The sequence below is a fragment of the Erinaceus europaeus genome, chromosome 11, assembly GCF_950295315.1.
Source record: "Erinaceus europaeus chromosome 11, mEriEur2.1, whole genome shotgun sequence".
Classification (NCBI taxonomy): domain Eukaryota; kingdom Metazoa; phylum Chordata; class Mammalia; order Eulipotyphla; family Erinaceidae; genus Erinaceus; species Erinaceus europaeus.
The window spans coordinates 3317364-3338339 of NC_080172.1; the positions used below are offsets into that span (position 1 = coordinate 3317364).

The 20976-nt window shown below is 47.8% G+C and overlaps 1 protein-coding gene across 1 annotated transcript in view; it reads left to right on the forward strand.

The window, feature by feature from the left end:
• Positions 1-568: 568 nt before the first annotated feature.
• The window catches only part of LOC132541269 (high affinity cAMP-specific and IBMX-insensitive 3',5'-cyclic phosphodiesterase 8B-like), a 43525-nt gene continuing 23117 nt past the window's right edge, over positions 569-20976 (forward strand). The window contains exon 1 of the mRNA XM_060201019.1: positions 569-739. The gene's annotated coding sequence lies outside the window, so the exon portion shown is untranslated. The remainder of the gene's footprint in view (positions 740-20976) is intronic.

Below are 20976 nucleotides of genomic sequence, written 5' to 3' on the forward strand. Positions count from 1 at the left end.
TTTCAGAACCTTAAACAGGGTGGGAAGAGGGGGGAGAGTAGGAAGGGTAGCAGCACATTTGGCTTGGCCCAAGTTTGACTCATATCCGTGTGTTATCCAAAGTTAGGACTGAGGGACAATCCTCTCTCCAACCTGCACACAACAGGACGTAGTTTACGTAAGACTTTGAACACAAAAGCCCCTCTTTACATTATTCTGTAGGACTGTAGCATCCGTTGATAGTGACTAATGCTGCTGACAGGAGAATCCCTCCAACATAACCGCGCCTGTGGACGTCTGTGGTAGATCTCATCCCGGGGCTGTTCTCTTGGGGTAGAGGGCCAGGCACAGGAGGGAAAAACTCAGAACCCCAAACCACAGTCTCAAAAAGGCAGGCTGGAAATCCAGCAGCTTCTCTGCGAGGAGACTTCCCATCTCTGGACGGTGCGGGAGAGGCTTCCCTTCTCTCGAGGGGGGCGGGTGGGAGAGGCGTCCCTTAGGGGCGCTAAGCCGGCTCCAGGTCGTGGCTCCGGGCCGCGGGAAGGGCGCTAGGACCCAGACACCCGCCGGCCCTGGGCGCGCTGGGGCGGTGAAGGCGCACGGGCTGGGCGCTCGGGGCCGGAGTCCCTCGGAGCTGCGGGACCCTTCGCGTGGGCGCCCGGCCGGGAGCGCGGGGTGTCAGGCGCCCTGCGTGTGGGCGGCAGCCGGGCCGGGGTGACCGGATCCCCCCTTCTCCGCCGGCATGGACCAGCCGCGCCAGGTGAGCCCCCTGCGCTCCAGCGCGCGTCCCAGGATCCCCGGGCGGTGCGGGGCGCGGGGCGCGGGGTGCGCAGTTCCAGCCCTAAGCTGCCCCCCCCACCCCCCGGCTTTCAGTCACCTGCCCGGGAGCCGAGAGCGCGTGTTCCTCCTTCTCCGCCCTTTAGTTCCTGCGCCCGGGTGTCGGGCAAGGGGAGCCTGCTGGGACCTGGCGGTTCCCGGGCGAGGCCGTGGCCCCCCGCACCCGGGGGGCTGGGGCGCTCCCCGCACGAGTTAGGTGCTTCTCAGCTCCTCTTGCGTCCGCACTTTCTTTCCCACGCTCGCTGTCCAGCGGATGCTGGGCCCTGATTTCCTCGTCCCGCTCCCAGGGTTCGCTCCCAGGGTGAAGGGTGAGCAAAAAAAGGGGGGGGGGGCGGGGTCCTGGCACTCGAGGCCTCGGTGACTTGTGCGCTGCTGGCTTCCCAGTCTCGGGGACCCACTTGAACCCGCGCTCCCTGGGCGGGCAGACAGACGGCCAGGTGCGCGCCGCCCTCCTCCCCCTGCGAGCGGGGTTCTGGAAGCAGCCTGCAAAGAAGGGTCTCTAGAGGCGGGTGAATAGGTCTGAGGTGCCTGGGGGGTGACACACGTTGGAGGGAGGGGCGAGCGTCGCGGGTTCGTGCTCCTGCAGGGGGCTTCCTGCTGGGTGTCAGGGGGCCCCGAAATGCACGCGGGGAGTCAGGATCCCGCAGTAGTCGCGGTCGTTTTGGGCAGCGGCGCAAAGTGGGGCTTGGCTGGAGATCGTCAGCCTTCAGTAGGTTCCTTTGCACCCTCAAGACTTGCCCTGCCCATAGCCATTCCGCTTCCGGCTCCACAGGACACCGTGGACCCTCTGCAGGTGGCGACTCCAGAAATACTTGGGTGGCAAGTTGCTCAGGGGGAGCGGAGAGTGGCCGTGGCCGGGGACCGCGGGTGGAGCGTGGCGCGGTGCTGCCCCAGCAACCTTCCCCAGGAATCAGTCGGGTCGGGCACCCGCTGGCTGTGGTAACCCCAGCGACACCTCTGGCCTCCACCTAGATGCAGTGGAGGCGCCTACGCTGTGTGTTGGGAGCCGATCAGTGAAGTCATTGACTCGGGGCTGGTGGGGGTAGACGAGGCGCAGGGCACCCCGCCTTCCGCTTTATGATCCCCTGACTTGCAGTGCCTGTTCTGCTTGACCGTTCCTGTGACCTTGAGTGAGCTATTTTAACTTTGAAATAAGTTTCCAAGAAGCAAAAAAGGAAGGAATGGTAACTCGCCAGGAGTGGAAAGAGCACCAGGTTCTAGGTCTAGCTGTCCCACTGACCAGCTGTGGAACTCAGGGGAGGCCACGTGACCTGTTCTGGGCATCAACTTGCTCACAAGACTCAGAATGCCTCGTATTCTGCCTGGACTTTGCCCTGCAAGGGTAGAAAGGCTCTCAGTTCTTTGCAGTCTGGATTGTGCTGTGCCACAGAGCATCTGTGAGTGGAAGAGAGGCTGGATTACAACTGTGGCTGAATTAAATTTTAATTACAATTTGCTTAAGGAGCCACACAAATCATTTAGGCTTACAGTCTGTGGAAATAAGCCTGTCTGATTTAGCTGATAGTTTAAATGTACTAGGCAAGGCTCCAGATAGAAATCCTGCTTAAGCCAGACATGGTTACGTAAAAACACCTCTCAGTGGACTTAGAAGACCCTCATCATAACCACCTTGTTACAGAGAAGCCTCAGGTTAACCCCCCCTGTAGAAGAGGGCTGGGTGTGTACTTCATCACTCAGAGAGGCTCCTTGAGTTACACGGTACATGCTAGTAATCAATCTTTATTCCTTCTTTATTGGGGGATTAATGGTTTACAGTCAACAGTAAGATACAGTAGTTTGTCCAAGTGTAGCATTTCCCAGTTTTCCACATAACAATTCACCCTCTCTGGGTCCTCCTCTGTCATATGTTGCAGGATCTGAACCCTCCTCTCCCCACCCCAGAGTATTTTACTTTGGTGCAATACACCAAATAAATATTTCTTTTTAAATTGTATTATTGTTAGTACAGGGCAGGGAGATAGCATAGTGGTTATACAAAAACCTTTTATGCCTGAGACGCCAAGGTCCCAGGTTTACTCCCAGACATCTCTGCAGTCAGAGCTGAGCAGTGATCTGGGGGTGTTATATATCAAGCTCCCAGATATATGCAGATCAGAGAAATCACTGTACACGCATATGTATGACACCTTATCAGAGATGCATGTAAACATAATAAGAGGCCCAGAAGTGAGCCATTTGTTTGTTTAACTGGGAAGGACTCAGCTGACTTCTCAGAAAAGCCATCTATGAGTTCAGTATTGTCTGTCCGTAGCAGCTGTACTAAACGCCAGAAAGGCTAATATTGCTAGACCTTACTGACATGAGCACTAATTTTAAAAGCATTGCATTTTAAAATTTTTAGAAAAGGAAATTAGCAGGACAATGTATTGCATTTTTCTTGCTCGATTTTTTTAAAGCGATAAAGAAAATCAAACATAATATACATGATAGGGATTTTTGTCTCTTGAGCTATCCAGAGATGAATATTGCCACCACTGCCAAGCGGTGACTGTCTTCTGGTCACTTCCCTGTGCCGGGCACTCTGCTGAACTCTGTACCTGCTGAGCTTCTTGCAGTCCTGCTAGATAAGGGGACTCAAACTTCTTTCCTGAGACCACTCAGCTGGCAGGTGGTAGTGCTGGACCAACGACTTGGGACTTGGGCTTGTTTAGCGTTCCACGCAGAGGCCGGGAGATAGCTCAGCCCGTAGAGTGTATGCCTCAACACACACAAGGACTGAGGTTGGAGCCCTGGCACCTCGTGCAAGCACCAGGGGAAGCTCCAGATGGTAGGTCAGTGCTTGGCATCTCTTCTCTAAAATGTCCCTCTCTCTATCTGAAATAAAAATGAGAAAATCAGCCTGGTTGCAGTGGAATTGCATTTAAAAGTTTTAAAATTTTCATTTATTTTGTCCTTATTATTTTAGTTATCATTACTGTTGTTGTTATTGATGTCATTGTTGTTGGATAGGACAGAGAGAAATGGAGAGAGGAGGGGAAGACAGAGAGAGGGAGAGAAGGACACTTGCAGACCTGCTTCACCGCCTGTGAAGCGACCCTCCTGCAGGTGGGGAGCCAGGGGCTTGAACCGTGATCTTCTTGCCAGTCCTTGCACTTTGAGACACCTGTGCTTAACCGTTTGCGCTACTGCCCAACATCCTGGAATTGCATTTAACACACACACACACACACACACACACACACACACACACACACCCCTGAGAAATGTGCTAGAAAACTTAGGAAGCAGGGGTGGGTGGTGGCACACCTGGTTGAATGCACATGTCACAGTGCACAAGGACTCAGGTTCAAGCCCCTGGTCCTGCAGGGGGAAAGCTTTGCGAGTGGTGAAGCAGGGATGCAGGTGTCTCTCTCTGTCTTTCCACCTCTCTATCTCCCCATTCCTCTTGGTTTCTGGCTGTCTCTATCAAATACGTAAGTATAATAAAGAGGGGATTGGGCAGTAGCGCAGCGGGTTAAGTGCACGTGGCGCAAAGCGCAAGGACCGGCGTAAGGAACCTGGTTCAAGCCCATGGCTCCCCACCTACAGGGGAGTCACTTCACAGGCAGTGAAGCAGGTCTGCAGGTGTCTGTCTTTCTCTCCCCCTCTCTGTCTTCCCTTCCTCTCCATTTCTCTCTGTCCTATCCAACAACGAACGACATCGATAACAACAATAATGACCACAGCAAGGCTACAACAACAAGGGCAACAAAAGGGGGAGAAAAGATGGCCTCCAGGAGCAGTGGATTCATGGTGCAGGCACTGAGCCCCAGCAATAACCCTGGAGGCAGAAAAAAATAAGTATAATAAAAGGAAGAATTAGGAAGGGCAGAAAGAAAATACAGTTGGATACCTTATACAGTGCAGTGTATGGAAATTAATAAGATATCTATTCTGAGTGATGGTTTTTCTGTTTCTACTTAAACGGTCCTGCAGTCACATCAGTGTGACTCCAGTTCCTTTTCAACTGAGCAAAGAGATTGACTTCCTACATTTTTTTTTTGACCAGAGCACTGCTCAGTTTCGGCTTATGGTGGTACCAGAGGCTGAGCTTAGGACCTCAGAGCCTCAGGCATGAGTTTGTTGTTTGTGTTTCGCAAATGGTGCTGGCATGATTTTTTTCCTTTTTAGTTGTACAGATCTGAATGTAGATGAGTAAACCATGATGACTTTAAAGGCTGTTCTCTGTGAATAGGCACTTGAATCACTTGTAAGTTTTCTTAAGTGTCACGCTTGCATTGTAGTGGAATATATCTGGTTATGCACACTCACTCAGATGTTTTTAGTGTATCAGCTTGTGGTGCTGGCAGTGGTAGAATTGCTCTATGGACAAAACATGTTTGCTAACTGCCTATATCATTATTATCACTACTATATATTTTACTATTCAACTCTGGCTCATGGTGGTAGGGGATTGAACCTGGGACTGTCAAGTCTCAGGCATAAAAGTATTTGTGCATAACCACTGTGTTATCCACCCTATTCCTATTGTTTATATTTTCAAAAATGTCTTTTATGTGGCCATTTTTTCTTTTCTTCTTTTTGACAGGATAGATAGAGAGAAATGAAAAGGAAAGACATGGGGAGAGAGAGGAAGAGAGAAAGAGAGACACCTGTAGTACTATTTCACTGCTCATGAAGCCCCCTCCCTGCTAGTGGGGTCTGGGGACTTGAACCCAGGTCCCTCCTCACACATGGTAACGTGTGCACATTACGAGTGTGCCGCCCCTCCTCCTATGTATTTTCTTTCATAGTTTTTTTTCCCCAAGTTTATTTATTAAAAGAAATGTAATTTCTAGCTTGGTGGCTAGTTCTTTACTTAACATGCTTTTGGGCTTTTAATGAGTCAGTGGGTCTGAATTCATCTCAGAGATATTGTTTATATATGAGGGATGATGAGACTTGTCCGTAGTCATGGCATTTTCAATAAATACATAAAATCCGAAGTTTGACAAATTAACTTATTCTCACTCGGCCATATTTTGTACCTGTCAAAGAGGACATTTAATATGTTTTTACCAAATGACGGGGAATAGCTAGTTTCCGCGCTTTGACGTTTTGGAGGTCAGCTTGTGTGTGGGATGAGGGTAGCCTATGTCGTAATCACAGATGAACCTTGAAATTTCACTGGTAAAAAAGCAAAACCAATAAAAATCAAACCCTTGGAGGCCAGATGGTGGCGCACTTGGATAAGCACACACATTACAGTACGTAAGGACCCGGGTTCAAGCCCCAGGTCCCCACCTGCAGGGGGAAAGCTTCAGGAGTGGTGAGGCAGGGCTGCAGAGGTCTCTCTGTCTCTCTCCCTCTCTAGCGCCCCCTTTTCAGTTTTCTTCGTCTCTATCTAATAAGAAATAAAGCTTCAAAGTGGGGAAAACAACTCAAGGGAATGTGAGAAGGGGGTGGTGGTGGTGCCGCACCTGGTTACATGTACACAGCACTAAGTGCAAAGACATGCGCGACGATCCGGGCTGGAGCCCCCGCTCCCCACCTGCCGCTGGATGCTGGGAAGCATGTCTGCAGGTATCTCTTTCTCTCCTCTCTCAGTTTCTCTCTGTCCTATCCAATAACGTGGACCAAATGGCCGCCAGGAGCAGGGGATTCATAGCGGAGGCACCAAGCCCCAGAGATATCCCTGGAGGGAAGAGAGAGAGAGGGAGAGAGGGAGAGAGGAAGAGAGGAAGAGGAGGAGAGAGAGAGGGGGAGAGGGAGAGAGGGAGAGGGAGAGTGTCCAGGGACACAGAAAGCAGAGAGAGAGAGACAGAGACAGAGAGACAGAGAGAGACACACAAGTAAGAAGAGGAAACATTTGCTAAGAAAGGATTACTTGGTGGGCGCTGGCTAATGCTGCACCTGGTTGGGCGCTCACATTAGCGCACAAGGACTCAGGTTCAAGCCCTTGGTCCCCACCTGCAGGGGGAAAGCTTCACAAATGGTGAAGCAGGGCTGTAGGTGTCTCTCTCCCTCTCTGTCTTCCACCTCCTCTCAATTTCTGGTGGTCTCTAGCCAATAAATACAGAAAGATAATAATAAAAAAGAAAAGGTGACTGCCTTGCAGATACGTCTCTTAGGTGAAAAGGTCATGCAGGTTAGCTGAGGTGTTGGGAATCACAACTCTCATGCCTGGCCTCCCTTCAATGTGAATTTCTCTAACAAAGGAGACATTTACTTCAACTGTTTACAAAAGAGTCTCTTGTATGTCTCCCTCTCTCCCTCCCTTCTTCCTTCTTTCCTTTTAAGATCCATTTTTTTAAAAGAATATTTAAAAAAAATATTTATTTATTATTGGATAGAGACAGAGAGAAATGGAGAGGAGAGGGGGAGACAGAGAGGGAGAGAGGCAGAGAGACATCTGCAGCCCTGCTTCACCACTTGTGAAGCTTTCCCCCTGCAGGTGGGGACCGGGGGCTTGAACCCAGGTCCTTGTGTGCTGTTACGTGAGTGCTTAACCACTGCACCACCACCTGGCTCCGATCTAGTTTTTAAATTCATTTATGAGAGAGAGGAGGAGGAGAGCGAACTAGAGCACTGCTCTGGTGTATGTGATGCCTGGCTGGGTCTTTGTGCTTGAAAGTCCAGCCTTAGCCTCTGGGGCACTGCAACTTCTTTAAAGTTCACCTCAAAATAACCCTGTGTAATACAAGCATCTTTCTGCTGTCCTGAGTGCTGCACATTCTGCTGTCTTTCACAGTTTTCTCCCTTCTTCAGTCTTCGCTCTGTGCCATGTCCTAATCTCTTTATCATTTTAAAATATGTACTTATTTTCATAAGAGAGAGAGAGAGACTGAGAGAGAGCAGAGCACTGGCCAGCCCTGGCTTATGGTTCATGAGGTGAACCTGAAGCCTCTGGGGTCTCAGGCATGCAAGCTGGTGGTCTAAGCCTTGAGCTGCACCCCCCCCCCACCGCCTCCTCCCTGCTTTCTGTGAAGCGCCAGTCATACGCATGGATTTTATTGTCCAGGTCGACTTTTTCTGATAGAGAGAGAGAGAGACACATTTTCTCCATCGTGGTAACAGTCAGGCGCAAATCTTGAGATTATTTCTTTAAAGACCTTATCCTTCCCCCCCCCCCCCGAATATTTTCCTTCTGAGGTGCTGGAGACTTCAGCCTATGAAATTTGGGAGAGGCACAGTCTGGCTGTAACACATGGTCTTTGCTGGACATCATACACTTTGATCATTTTCTTTTATCATTTTCTGGGAGGGGTAACGGTGTGCAGGAGTCCACTTTCTTCCCGTGATAGGAGCCTGCAGAACACCCACCCCAGTTTGGGTCCTTTCCCACCGTCTTGGCCCAGGACCCCAAGCCCCCTCCCCATCCTTCTTCCCCAGAGACTCTTTGCTTTGATGCAAGGTGCCAAATAATATAGAGGCCAGACATTTCTGAAACCACGTCAGGGAGGCACCAGCTCCCTCTTCATCTTATGTCCATCCATGTCCTCCCCTCCCTGACCAGTAGGTGGCACTGCCTGAGTCCCATGCCTGAGGCTCCAAAGTCCCAGGTTCAAACCCCCCCCCCCCCCCCCATAACACCATGATCCAGAGTTGAGCAGTGTTCTGGTAAAATACACACACACATATAGACAAGTACGTAAAATAAAGTGCCCGGCATATACAAGGGAGTCAAGAAAGGTGACTATTATTGTTCACAACTTCTCAGTGTGCTGCAGGCCCAGACTATGTTCCAGGTATACAGAAAGCTGAGAGGCTGGGAGTATGGATCCACCTGTCAACACCCATGTTCAGCAGGGAAGCAATTACAGAAGCCAGACCTTCCACCATCTGCATCCCACAATGACCCTGGGTCCATACTCCCAGAGGGATAAAGAATAAGAAAGCTATCAGGGGAGGGGATGGGATACAGGGGATGGTGCTGGGAATTGTACCCCTCTTATCCTATGGTCTTGTCAATATTTCCATTTTATCAATAAATTAAAAAGAAGAAAAAAAAAAGTCCTGAGACTGCTATTTGAGTCTCCAGGGCTTCCTTGGCATGTCTGGAAAGCACTGTTCCTTTGAACGATAGTAATTGCATGACCAGTGACCCTGTAAAACAATAACAGTTCACACATTTTGAAGTCAGAGGTCCAGAACTGGGGTAATGGTATCATGGTTCTGCAAAAGACTTTCATGCCTGAGGTTCTGAGGCCCCGTTCAATCCGCAGCACCGCCATAGGCCAGAACTGAGCAGTGCTCTCATGGGGAAGAAAAAAAAAAAAAGAGGTCCAGGCAGGCCAGTGAAATAGCTCACTTGGCTAGATAGCGTACTGCTTCACCCTGCATGCAACTCAAGTTCAAACCTGGTCTCAGCTTCATTGGAAAAATCTTTGGGTTTCTCTCTCTTTTCATCGCTTCCTCTCTCCCTCTTTCCCTCCCTTCCTCCCTCCCTCCCTCCCTCCCTCTCTCCCTCCCTCCCTCACACTCTCTGTGTGTCTCTGTCTCCACCTGAAAAGTCATTTCAGAGCAGCGAAACCCTGGAGATGACAAGAAATAAAATAATAAAACCAGAGGTCATTAGCTAGGTTTGAAAACTGAGCAGGCACACGCAAGATTCAGCCTTTTCATGAAAGTGAGGACCCTGCTCCCTGAAAGGCGACTAGGGTCGGCCAGAACAGTGATGCGTTTTGAAAACCGCACCTCAGGCTTTCCACTGCCACCACCATCACCAGGACTTCACTCCTCCACGCTGACTATTTCAGATGGAAAGAGAGACAGAGAGAGGAATTGAGGGACAGAAACCCCAACTGCCCCAGAGCCCAGGGCTTCACTCCTCCACGCTGACTATTTCAGATGGAAAGAGAGACAGAGAGAGAGAGAGAGAGAGGGATTGAGGGACAGAAACTCCAACTACCCCAGAGCCCAGGACTGCCTCCCCATGAACTGTGTCACCCTGCCACCCCCACCCCCCTGCTTCAGTTTTAATAACCCTGGAGTGGGGGTCTGTCCTGCTGTCCAGAGACCTGGAAATGTCCCCATTGACCCAGCTGGGTGGGTGACTGCAGAATCTTTTCTCTGCAGACAGAAGGAGTCAGGATAATTGTGGATGGTGCTGCCCACCTGGTTGGGTTATCTGCCGCGGTTCCTGTGAGCCCCTAGACCTCTAGAACTACACTGAGAGCTTGGCATTGTTGTGAAGCTGTGGGTCTGGATGTTGGGCTCATAGAAGAGGCCGGGGGGGGGGGGGTAGGCGGTGGCACTTCTGGTTAAGCGCACACATCACAGTGCGCAACCCCCATGTACATGCTGCATTTCCTGTGCTCCTGCCTGCTGTCGAAACCGAGCGACAGTAGAGTGAGAATTGAAGCCCGGTGCAGCTTGTGCCTTGTGTCCAGTCTGAGTCTGTGACCCTGTCTGGCCTTGTTACCCGCTAGATGCCGGCTGTGCCTGCACTGGCACTCATCCCTGCTCCATTATTATTTATTTATCTATCTATTTATTTAAAAAAGGAGACATTAACAAAACCATAGGATCATCTGCACTATTCCAGCCCTGCTCCGCTTTAACTGGCTGCCTTGAGCCTGACGGTTGATGTGGGCCCATCATTGATAATACATGTGCGGGGTTTAGCTGCTGAATCCGATGACTTCAAAGGGTTACACTGACTGGGCCCTGCCCCAGAAAGTGATTGTTTGCAGGGCTACACAGAGACTCAAGGAAACAGTGCACGAGGTCTAAATCTGATATCAATAAAGCAAATATTTGTCATGGGAGGAATGACGCAACTGTAGGTTTGCTCTACTTTTTTTTTTTTTTTTTTTGCAAAGCAACTGCCAAGTGATTTTACTAAAGATCCCACAGCTCTATGAAACTAGATTAATGTTTTGCTACTGAGACGTGTGCAAAAGGATTACCTATAACGTATTAAATCACTAAAGCAAAAGGCAGGAGAAATTGGCTGATTCTTGTGGAGATGAAAAAAAATAATAAAAATAGTGAGAGAGTCTTGTGTCTTATAGAATTTTTCATCATAGTTTACTGGAGATAATTTTATTAAGATTTCCTTATTCACAAAGAGAGAGCACCACATCAGCACTGGCATAACTCTATGGAGGGAATAAACTCCGAACCTCAGACTTTTAAGTCCAGTACTCTAGCCACTGTCCCACCTCCTAGGCTGTAGGGAGCATTGTTTTCTTTTTTTTAAATTTATTTTTTATTTAAGAAGGGATAAGTTAACAAAACCATAGGGTAGAAGGGGTACAGCTCCACAATCTCCATATCCCACCCCCTCCCCTGATAGCTTTCCCATTCTCTAGCCCTCTGGGAGCATGGACCCAGGGTTGTTGTGGGTTGTAGAAGGTGGAAGGTCTGGCTTCTGTAATTGCTTCCCCACTGAACATGGGCGTTGACTGGTCGGTCCATACTCCCAGTCTGCCTCTCTCTTTCCCTAGTAGGGTGGGTCTCTGGGGAAGCGGAGCTCCAGGACACATTGGTGGGGTCTTCAGTCCAGGGAAGCCTGGCCGGCATCCTCATGACATCTGGAACCTGGTGGCTGAAAAGAGAGTTAACATACAAAGCCAAACAAATTGTTGAAGAATCATGGACCCAAAGCTTGGAATAGTGGAGAGGAAGTGTTAGGGAGGTACTCACTGCAAACTCTAGTGTACTTCTGCTTTCAGGTATATATTTTGCGCTTGTTTATGGATACGTGTGAACATATGCTCTCTCGCAGACACTGGTGTATATCTAGGTTTTGGGACTTTGTTAGAAAGTGAACCACCTGGGATGGAATTAGAGAATACTATGAAAGGAAAGGTCTCACCCGAGTAATGAAGCTGAAGGGTTGTCATTCCACACGTGAAGTCTCTGGACATAGTCTGAGCTGAAGCATGTTGAGGTGGCAATCGTTGTGTTGGTTAGGTTGTGATCGGCAGATGCAATATTATTTGATATGGATTGGGAGGGGCATATGGGAAAGTGGGCCCTATCCAAGGGTTCCAGGACTGGGGGAAGTAGAGGCTCTATAGTGGATATGTGAGGTTCCTGCTGTCTTAGGGTGTTGTTAAAATTTGTAGGCTCTAGCTGGCCGGACTAGCTTCACGGGCGGTTAACTGAGACGCGGAGACAATGGCTGGGCAGGGAAGCTGTATTTCTTTATTCAGGAACAACGATTCATTAACTAAACCAAACTAATCACCAAACAGAACTCTGCTGTCTCTTTGCGGCGGCGCAAGCACTCCCTCTTACTCTGGAACTCAGGAACTCTCTAACTCTGCAGCTCTTCAACTCTGGAACTCTCTAACTCTCTCTCTGGAACTCAGGAACCCTCTCTCGGGGTTCCTTGGGGCGGGGCCAAGCGGGCCCGCGAGATTAGCAGAACTGATCCAATTCTCTTGGCGGGGGAGAACTAGAACCCAATGTAAAGCATACAACATTAGGGTTCAGAAAGACAATGGATAGTTAATGTTATCATCACATTATTTGGTAATTGGGTTAACTTTGAAAAGTCCTTTTGTTAGGGTTTGCTGTATAGTACCCAGTATCTTGTATATAGCTGTGCCAGGGAGCATTGTTTTCTAAAGTCATAAATTTCATTGTCTTTTTTTAAGTTTTTATTTATTTTTTTATTATCTTTATTTACTTATTGAATAGAGACAGCCAGAAATTGAGAGGACGGGGGAGACAGAGAGACACCTGCAGCCCTGCTTCACCACGCGTGAAGCTCTCCCTGCAGGTGGGGCCGGAGGCTATGTAACGTGTGCTCAGCCAGGTGCGCCACCACCCAGTGCCTTAAGATTTCTCCATTTATTTTTAGTTACTTATTCCCTTTTGTTGCCTTTGTTTTATTGTTGTAGTTATTATTATTGTTGTTTCTGTCGTCATTGTTGGATAGGGCAGAGAGCAAGGGAAGACGAGGGAGAGACAGACACCTGCAGACCTGCTTGTGAAGCGACTACCCTGCAGGTGGGGAGCTTTTTTTTTCTTTTTTTAAATATTTATTTATTCCCTTTTGTTGCCCTTGTTTTTATTGTTGTAGTTATTATTGATGTCGTTGTTGTTGGATAGGACAGAGAGAAATGGAGAGAGGAGGGGAAGACAGAGAGGGGGAGAGAAAGACAGACACCTGCAGACCTGCTTCACCACCTGTGAAGCGACTCCCCTGCAGGTGGGGAGCCGGGGGCTCGAACCAGGATCCTTACGCCAGTCCTTGCTTTGTGCACCTGACTCCCAGCTTTTTTTTTTTTTTTTAACCAGAGCACTGCTCAGCTCTGGTTTATGCTGGGACGGGGGATTGAACCTGGGACTTTGGAGCCTCAGGCATTCGTGTCCCTTTGCAGAACCATTATGCTGGCCAACCCCTATAAATCTCATAATTTTGAACAACCAGTGGAGTTTTAGGTTTGATGAGATATGGCAAAAAGTGACATAGAAGCATCTGGAAGTGTCTCTAGTTTCAGAAGGGTAACTGACATCGCTTGCATAGAGCCTGACTTGCTCCTTAAATGCTGCAGCCTTACCCTGCAGCAGTTCCTTTCTTTCCTTCCTTCCTTCCTTCCTTCCTTCCTCCCTCCCTCCCTCCCTCCCTCCCTTCCTTCCCAGAGCACTGCTCAGCTCTGGCTTATGTTGGTGCAGGGGATTGAACCTGGGACTTTGGAGCCTCAGGCATGAGAGTCTCTTTGCATCACCATTATGCTATCTACCCCCCCCCCCCGCACGCCCTCTCTGCAGCTGTTTGAAAGGGAAGAAGAAGTAGTCATCCCACACATTGTCTAGCCAGCATTTCTCCACCAGTGTGAATATGATTCCACCTGCGTGAGATCTAGGAAGAGAGTGACTAGGAAGGAGGGGTGTTGCTAAGACAGTGAGCTTCCGGCTGGGTGACTCTCAGTAGAGTTCACATTTGACCTTACCCGAGGACCTGGGTTCAAGTCTCTGGCCGCCACATGAGGGCACCTGCATGGTGAAGCATCAAACTGTGGAGTGGTGCTGTAGAATCTCGCCTCTGTCGCCCTCTCTCTGGAAAAGAAAAACGGAAGACTTCACTCAGAGGGCGCTGGAGGCATGCAGACCCAAAGTCCAAAGAGGGGAGTGGAGAGAAATCTCAGAAAAACATACAGAAGTTTTTAGTTGTTGTTCACCTACGTGAGTTCTTCTTCTTCTTTTTCAACCTTTGTAAATATATCAGGAGGTACCATATAATTAAATAACGGAAACAAATGGTTTATGTTTTTCCCAGTTCCAGTGGAAACATTTGAAAAGTAAATTTAACACCATCTTCTTTTTTATTTTAATTTTTATTACTGATTTAATAATAATGAACAAGATTGTAAAATAACAGGGGCACAATTCCACACAGTTCCCACCACCAGAGTTCCCTGTCCCATCCCCTCCATGGGAAGCTTCCCTGTTCTTTATCCCTCTGGGAGTCTGGACCAGAATTCTTTATGTGGAGCAGAAGGTGGGAGTTCTGGCTTCTGTAGCTGCTTCTCTGCTGGGCATGGGCGTTGGCAGTAAGACCATGTTCTTTGCATTCAGTCGGATATGAAGAAGAAAATTAAATTCCTGGGTATCATCGGCTAAATCCCCTCTATCTTGAGAACTTCAGAGAAAATCCTCTTAGAACTTAAACACGATTTAGAAAGTTGAGGAGTTCTAGTACCTCTCCTGACTAGCTCGAGGATGTGGGGAAGGCTGGCACACTTAGGATTCTGTCGCACAGGGTTCACCACCAGCATCTTGGTCACCAGCTGGTCGAGCAGGATGTCTGCCTTACAAACATCACTTTCATAATACATATTCCATGTCGTACAGAGGAGGAACAGTTTTTATCCCAGAATAGAATTTCAGAGAGACAGTGGCCACTGAACTATTTCCACCATCTGTCTTCAATTGAGCTAGTTTTTCCATTTAAGGAAGGGGCATTTCAGATCTTTTAATCTGGCAAGCATGCTGTCACTCATAGTGAGAATAAACTCTGTCAGAAGGCCACAGCTCACCCAGGGTCTGTGCCACAGCAGAAAACTGCCCTCTGACTGCAGGGAATGTGCAAGAGGAAAAGGGGCAGACACATGGGAGAAGACAGTTTGGAAGGAGAAGAAGCACGAAGCTCCGTCTGCAGATCCGCCCACAGATCCGTCCACAGCACAGTGCACAGAAGACAGTGGTGATGCAGAATGGGGTGGTCTGGTCAGTGTCCATTTCAAGCTCACCTGGGCTCCAGGCCTTGCACGGGGAGCCTGGGGGCTGGGCACCAGTATCTCCTCAAGATGTTTCTGTTCATCACGACAGTCTGGTGGGAAGTGGAGCCCCCCAGAGAGAAAACAGCAGAGAGGAGTCGGGGCATGCAGTATCTGCCTTGCTGGCTGGCTTCTTGCTAGCACCAGTTATATCTGGCCCTTATGTTCTTTGACAAAGTCCTGCCTTTATTTAAAAATTGTTAAAAAAAAACAAAACAAAACAAAGATTTATTTATTTTCTTGAGAGACAGAGAGAGAGTCTACATAGAGAGACCAGAGCACTGCTCTGTGCTGTCATAGGGCCTGCAGAGTATCAGACCTGCCTTGCAAGGTTCAGTCTCCAGGCCTTTCTCCATCTCTGTCCATGCGAGATCTGGAGATCTCCCTGTGAGATGACCGTGTGAGGACTTCCCTGAGCAGCGAAGGAAGACGAAGGCAGCAGGAAGACAACACTTTCCTCTGGTATTTCCACTGTAGAGGAAACTGTATTGTTAATGCAACAAGTAATCACAGAGCATCCAGCATATGCAAGAGTGTCTCCCTTTGTAGCTGGTTTGGGAGTTGGGAGAGAGAGATATGGAAGTATGCACTAGAGTGGTGATAAACCAGAAAGGGATGGCAAGGACTGCCCAAGATGAGATGGGGAATGTTTCCCTGTTAGATAAAATGCTCAGAGAGGGTGCCAGGTGGTAGTGCATCAGGTTAGGTGCACATAGCATGAAGTGCAAGGACTGGGGTAAGGACCGGCGTAGGGATCTGGTTTGAGCCCCCGGCTCCCCACCAGCAGGGGGATCGCTTCACAAGTGGTGAGGCAGGTCTGTAGGTGTCTCTTTCTCTCCCCTTCTCTGTCTTACCCCTCCTCTCTCCATTTCTCTGTCCTATCCAACAACAACAAAAATGGGAAAAATGGCCTCCAGGAGCAATGGATTTGTGGTGCTGGCACCGATCCCCAGTGATAACCCTGGAGACTATATATATATGTTAAATGAGCCACCACACTGCAGGTGCTACCATGACGCCAACCTGACTTCCCTGGGCAGACGCCCTCACCCATGTGTCCTGGAGCCTCCCCTCCCCAGAGCCCTGCCCCACTAGGGACAGACAGACACAGGCTGGGGGTGTGGATCCACCTGCCAACACCCATGTCCAGTGGAGAAGCAATGACAGAAGCCAGAACTCTCACCTTCTGCTCCCCATAAAGAATTTGGGTCCAGACTCCCAGAGGGACAAAGAACAGGAAAGCTTCCAATGGAGGGGATGGGATATGGAACTCTGCTGGTGGGAATTGTGTGTAATGATACCCCTCTTATCCTATGGTCTTATTGATCATTATTAAATCAATAAAAAAAAAAAAGAAAGAAAGAAAGAAAGGGGAAAAAAAGATGCTCAGAGAAGGCCCTTTGGAAAAGTAACATTTGAGCTCAGGCTTGAAGCAATTATGGAGCGAATCAGATGCATAGCTGGGAAGGAGATTCCATGTGGAGGAACAGAAGGTATGAAGACCAGACCAGGAAGAAGCTTCACTAGGTGTTCAAGGTACAGGAGGAAGGCCTAGAAGGGGTGGAGACAGGCAGAAGCTCGATGGTCAGCGGAGTCATGATGGGCCAGGCTGCTGTGAAGACTGAGCCAGAGCAGAGTTATGGGGTCTGACTCGCTCATAGTTGAGGAAGGTCCAGACTGTCATGTTGAGAACTGCACAAGGAGAAGCTGGGGCAGCAAGGAGGCCCACCAGGAGGCGCCGTGTGCCGGGCGAGAGATGACGGAGGCTTAGCTCAGCTTTGCCCAAGAACTGGGTGCAGTGTGATCAGAACCTGAATTGATTTTCTCAGTGAAGAGCCAGGGTTTTCAGACAGATGAAATGAGGGGTGAAAGAAAGACTCCTCTAGGCTGACTTTAGAAGAGCTCTAAGCCTCCTTCTACTCACATGTGTGACTTGTAGTGTCAACTGACCAGTGGTGCTGAGCACCTACCCTTTTTTTGTTCTTTTTTTTTTTTTTTTCCTCCAGGGTTATTATCACTGGGGCTTGGTGCCGGCCCTATGAATCTGCTGGTCCTGCGGCCATTTTTTTCCATTTTATTGGTTAGGGCAGAGAGAAATTGAGAGAGGAAGCGGGAGATAGAGAGGGAGAGAGAGACAGAGAAACATCTGCAGAACTACTTCACCACTTGAAAAGCTTTCCCCGTGTCGGTGGGGACCAGAGGCTTGAACCCGGGTCTTGGTGCATTGTGATGTGTGCACCATCTGACCCCCAATTTATTTATTTATTTATTTACTTATTTTACTCCAGTGCTGGAGGAATAAAGCAGGGCCCTGTGTATGTGCAGTGCTGCTGAGTAGCCCTCTCTGCCCCAACTTTTCATTTCCCATTCTTTTGAAAGAGAGACTCAGAGATAGAGATGGAAAGCGAGGGAGTTACAGGGCCAGCACTCAGTGTCTCCTGGTGCCGTCGGGGCTGCTCCTGTGTGGGCCTGGGACTCTCAGTCCAGGACCTCAAGCTCGGTAAAGTGTCAGCTGTACTGGGTAAGCAAGCTCCTGGGCCCTCTACAGAAATGTTGATGCTTTAAAAAATATATCACTGGGGGTTGGTCAGTAGCTCACTGGGTTTAAGCACACGTGGCGCAAAGTGCAAGGACCGGCATCAGGATCCTGGTTCGAGCCCCCGGCTCCCCACCTGCAGGGGAGTCGCTTCACAAGTGTTGGGTAGTATGCCACCTCCCCCTGGCTTCTGCTTAACCATATGCCTATATAGGGATTTACTGATCCAAAGCTTTGGTCTATTTACATAAATCACTTTTACATTTACATAAAGCACTCCAGGGCATTGGGATAGCAACAAGCAGTGAAACAGGTCTGCAGGTGTCTGTCTTTCTCTCCCTCTCTCTGTCTTCCCTTCCTCTTTCCATTTCTCTGCTCTATCCAATAATAATAATAATGATAAACAGCAGGGCAACAAAATGGGGAAAAAAAAGGCCTCTAGGAGCAGTGGATTCAGTGTGAACCCTGAAACAAATGTATATATATATATATATATATATATATATAATTATAAACTGTGCTTTACACTTCCATTTCAATTGTTTATTGCTTGTATATAGAATACAACTGATTTTTGTTTACTGGTCTTGTATCCTGTGATTTTGCTGAATTTGCTTACTAGTTCTATTGATAGTCTCCTATTTTTCAGTCTTTCAGATTCTCTACGCAATTATGTTGTCTGTGAATAAACAAAGTTCTTTTTCTTCCTTTCCCATTGAAGTGTCTTTTTTCTTTCTCTTTCTTCATCTGTTATACCAAGGAGGGCCTGCAGTACAGATGTGATCGTGCTCATCCGCACAGCACGTCCTGATCTTAGGGGGAACATTTGACCTTTGACTTGAACATGGCACATGCTGTAGTTTCTGTTCATCCGGGCTTTGGATTCGTCTAAAAGCAGTTTCTTTCCAAAACTGATGTGTTGAATGTTCTTCTTGTGAAGAGGTGGCAAGTTTGCCAAATGTCTTTTCTTTTCCCCCTACATCTGTTGAGATAATAGTGTTTTGTCTTTTGCTCTGGTAAAGTGGTGAATCTTGTTTGATTGTGGTAAAGTGACCTAGAACGTACTAGTCTAACCATTTTGAAGAATAGAAAAGTTCACTAGTGTTATGTGTGCTCACAGTGCATGCAACTACCATTCCTGTGTGGTTTCAGAACATTTTTATCACTCCAACAAGGAAATTCCAGGCCATTCAGCAAGCACTCCCCACGCACCCTCCCCACCATCAGCCCCTGGCAAACACTGCTGTGCCTTCTGATTCTCCACTTGCCTGTTTTGGATATCCATAAAAATGGAACCGTGGCTTTGTGTTTGGCTTCTTTCATTTAGCACAGTGTCGGCAAGGCTCGCTAACGTTGTATGTACCAGGACTTCATTTTTGATGACTAATACTCACCCCATTTCATTCAATGAATTTGCCGAGCAACAAACATATTATTTGGAGAAATGTCTATCCAAGGCTCTTCTTAGTTTATCTTGTTCCATTGTGATGCTCGTTTGTCTGTGTTGTTTATTTTTTCTGGGTCATCAAGGCTTGTCAGTCGCATTCTGACCCCGTCTTTCCCCACTTCCTGTGTGATCTTTTAATTCTTTATGGTCTCTCTTGATGCACTGACGTTTGGATTTTTATGAAGTCAATTTTCTCTGTTTTTTATTGCTTGCATTTCTGGTTTCATGTTAGGAACCATTGCCAAATCCAAGGCCACCACCCCTGTTTCCATCCAAGAGATTTATAAGATTGCTTTTTAAATTTAGGTCTTTAATCTACTTTTAGCTAATTTTCATTTATATTATGAGGTAAGAGCCAAACTTCATTTTTCTGCACACGGGCTGACTTTTGAAATGAAACTAGTCTTTCATTACTGGAATTAATATCACCTGGTCATGCTATTCATGGAGGGAGGGGAGAGGGAGAGGGAGAGGGAGAGGGAGAGAGGGAGAGGGAGAGGGAGAGGGAGAGGGAGAGGGAGAGGGGGAGAGGGAGAGGGAGAGGGAGAGGGGGAGAGGGAGAGGGAGAGGGAGAGGGAGGGAGGGGGAGGGGGAGGGAGAGGGAGAGGGAGAGAGAGAGAGAGAGAGATGGAGAGAGAATTTGGTGCAAGAGAATCAAATCTGAAACCTACTCTTGTAAATCCTGTGTCCTGCCAGCTTAACCATCTCCCCAGACAAATGATGTTCTCTTCAAATATTTTGAAGTTTTCCTTACATTTCAGATATTTCTCATTTGCTTCATGCTATTTAAGTTACGCATTGTTTGAAAGACTATGGTTTAATTCATAAATATCTGTGGATTATCTAGGTCATTGCTTCCTACCTTAGATCCATCACGGTCCAAGAACATGCTGAATATTTCAGTTTAAAAATCGGTTTTATGGTTTATCTCTGGTATGTCTTGGTGAATGTTTCCAGTGTCCCTAAGAATGTATGTTGAAGTCAGTTCTTTATATATAAATATGTCAAGTTGACTGGTGACATTTTTTAAGATTTTTAAAAAAGATTTATCCCCCCCTTTTTTTTTTAAAAAAAAGAATTATTTATGTAGTGGGAGAGGGATAGAAAAAGAGATTTAGAAAGAAAGACTGCTATAGCATATTGGTGTTTGGGATGAAACCTACAGCCTCATGCCAGTTCAGTGCTTTACCTAAGAAACCGGGAATCACATACTGCAAGATCTGTCTGCCACATTAATCTTCTACGTATTTCATCCACCCCCTTTCTCTGCATGGAAACTGCTGCGATTCTTTCTCTGTTCCAAAAAATGTGGAATGTGCTTCCAGGGTGAAAGCCCAGGTCACACTGACTACCTCTTCGGGTTCCATTCTCTCAAAGATAACACAAGCTAGTTCCCTATTGTCCAGTGTCTGTTAGTAGTTGTTTCACACATTCTATCTAGTTTTCTGACTGTGAACGGAAGGAGAGTAAAATTGGTTCCTAATTGTTTTTTTAAATTTTCTTTTCTATTATCATTATATATTTATTGGATCGAGACAGTCAGAAATCAAGAGCAAAGGGGAAGATAGAGAAAAACAAAGAGAAACCTGCAGAACTACTTCACCGCTCCTGAAGCTTTCCCCCTGCAGGTGGGGATGAGGGCTTGAACCCAGGTCCTTGTGCGTTGTAACACACCTGCTCAACCAGGTGCGCCACTGCCTGGTCCCAGTTTCTGATTCTTTCGTGATTGGGTTAACCATGTGGAGAAGCAAGTCTGCACTACAAGTACTCATGATCCTACACAAAGGGCTTGCTATCTTTCTATTTATTTTTTTAATATTTATTTGTTTTCCCTTTTTTTGTCCTTGTTTGTTTTTTATTGTTGTTGTAGTTATTGTTGTTGTTACTGATGTCATCATTGTTAGATAGGACAGAGAGAAATGGAGAGAGGAGGGGAAGACAGAGAGGGGTAGACAAAGATAGGCACCTGCAGACCTGCTTCACCGCCTGTGAAGCAACCC